The sequence below is a fragment of the Penaeus japonicus genome, unplaced genomic scaffold (assembly GCF_977035675.1).
Source record: "Penaeus japonicus unplaced genomic scaffold, GWHDUDI00000001_assembly GWHDUDI00000038, whole genome shotgun sequence".
Classification (NCBI taxonomy): domain Eukaryota; kingdom Metazoa; phylum Arthropoda; class Malacostraca; order Decapoda; family Penaeidae; genus Penaeus; species Penaeus japonicus.
In genome coordinates this window covers 7130006-7132505 of record NW_028234440.1, presented here as the reverse complement: position 1 = coordinate 7132505, position 2500 = coordinate 7130006, and positions in this window count along the sequence as shown.

Sequence of the window (2500 nt, the reverse complement as noted above, 5' to 3'; positions counted from 1 at the left end):
GCTATAAAAGATGTTTCTTCTGGGAAAATTGATCTTAAAGTTTATAATCAACCTCCGCTTCCCAGTTAGAAGTTCCACAAGCAGAAAAAAAGATATGGTGATTACATGTTAAAAGTATATAGAAGCTATCAGAAATTTTCATTTAAAGTAAAAAAAATAAATAAATAAATAAATAAATATATATATATATATATATATATATATATATATATATATATATATATATATATATATAACAGTAAATTTCTGAGATTTAAATTATGGAAATATAATAATGATAACAATAGGACTTGTAAGATTTTCCAGAACAAACTCTCAGAAATTGAAATCAAAACAAAATCTAAAGAATATAATAAATAAAATAGTAACGTTTTAGCGCTTGAATCTGAATTAAGACGATCCATTTCTTTATTTCAACTACATAAGATGTACGGAGAGTTGCATAAAGTCGTGTTCAACTATTCAAATGATAACTTGTTTCATAATTTAAAATCTTTACTATCTAAAGGTCCAAAATTTGGTATACCCCCTTCTAAAATGAATTTCTCACATTCTTTTTGTCCTTAGAAAAATAAATCAGATCATTAAATTACTATAAGCCTTCTAATCATGTGAACTCAATCATCAAATACAAATGTTCTTTGTATTACTCCTATCAAAAAGAAAGAAAGAAAGAAAAAAAGATGGCATAATAGACTCAGATTCATAAAATTAGGAGACAAATGTGAATGTTTGATCATAAAAATGAAGATATATTAAATTCTTCACTTAGAAAGTTGAAGAAAGACCACTCATAGATGATTCAAGTATTCCTCCCTCTTTACTTCTGAGTCCAGACCAGGTATTTTGTATGGATTCCCGAAGACTTACAAGCTAATATTACCATAAGATCAGTTCTTTCCACTATAGGTTCCATAAACTATATTGTCTCAATTTTTTTTTCATTTCTCTTTTGAAAAGCATCACCATCAATAGTTATACCATCCACAATGCCTTCACTTTTTAAATGATTTAATGATTCTGTACTTTTGATGTCTCCAACCTTTTCACTAATGCCCCCCTTGATGAAACCTTGTAAATTATTATGGATACTGTTAGAATAATTAAAGATTATACTAGGATAAAGATGCTTATAATTTTATACCTACTATTTATACTTAAAAAGGAATACCTAGTGTTTCATTTAGCTACCCCATAAAAATGACCGTTTTCTTTTATATGCACCATCTTACGGCAAAATCTACAAAGTGTAATGTAAACGACCACCTCTCCAGAAACTTCTCCCGGAATACACGCATGTACGCAAAAACTGTTTCTCTGATCCCCAAACGGAAGCGAAGGTAGGAGCGGACAGGTAGACTTGTGTTGCTCATTGTTTAATTTGGTTGTTTCCTTTAAGGCTAAATTATAATATACATACCCTGTTGGATATGAAACTTATGAAACAGGGTTGGGGAGGGAAAGAAGAGAGAGAGTGAGAGGAAGAGTATGAATTGTACTGAATGTATCTATTCATGTTGTCTTGTAGCCACGTGGCCCTGCCATGTGACCACACCGCCGTGTCTTCAGCTAAAGGTACAGAGTAACGCACCCAAGCCGGGTCATGCCAGGGAAAGCGAGCCCAGCCTTCGCCTTGCCAAGATGCGTCTTCGTCGCACTTCATTTGTTTTAAATCTCTCTTTTTTTTTCCTTCTCTGTTGGTTTTACATTACGTCTCTCCGTCTATTTAAACATCTCCCTCCCTATCCCCCCTCCCCCACCCCCTTTCCTCCCCTCCCCAACCAAGTCTCGAAAGACATCAGTCTCCTTCACGCTCTCCTCCACTCACCCCCCCCCCTCCTCCTCCTCCATGACAATCTATATCGCCGCCGTGACCCTCTCTCGACGTGCGTTTGTTTGTTTGTTTCTGTGACGTGTTTAATGGCCTTTAGGAAACATCTGTCTTTTTCGCGTTATTTTTTTTCTCACAGTTCAGTCACTCTATATAAGGAAACCTCCGCCTGAGGTTTCGAAAGTGCTGATATGTTTACAGTCAAAGGTTTTTTTTCGAAACATGAATGTATTATCTATACGGTTATTTTATCTCAATTAAATTGAACTTGAAAAAAAAGTAAATTTACACCGCAACCTATTTCATAGAGACTGAGTTTGTTATATGGAATCAGTTCGTTATAGTACATTGATGGAAACGAAAAGGGAAGAGAACTGAGAAAAAGAAAAAGAGAGAGAGAGAGAGAGAGAAAGAGAGATTATTATTCTAATACTAATAATAATGAGGATAATAATGGTAATAATGATATTAGTAATAACAATAATGAAAATAGTAATTATTATCTTTATTGTTATCATCACTATCATTACTATAATAACTATCATTACAATTAGTATCGTTTATATGATTATTATTAGTATTGTCACTCTTATCACAATCCTTACTATCATTATCATTATTGTTATTGTTGTAGTTATGTTTAGTCTAATTTTGATCATTATGATGATA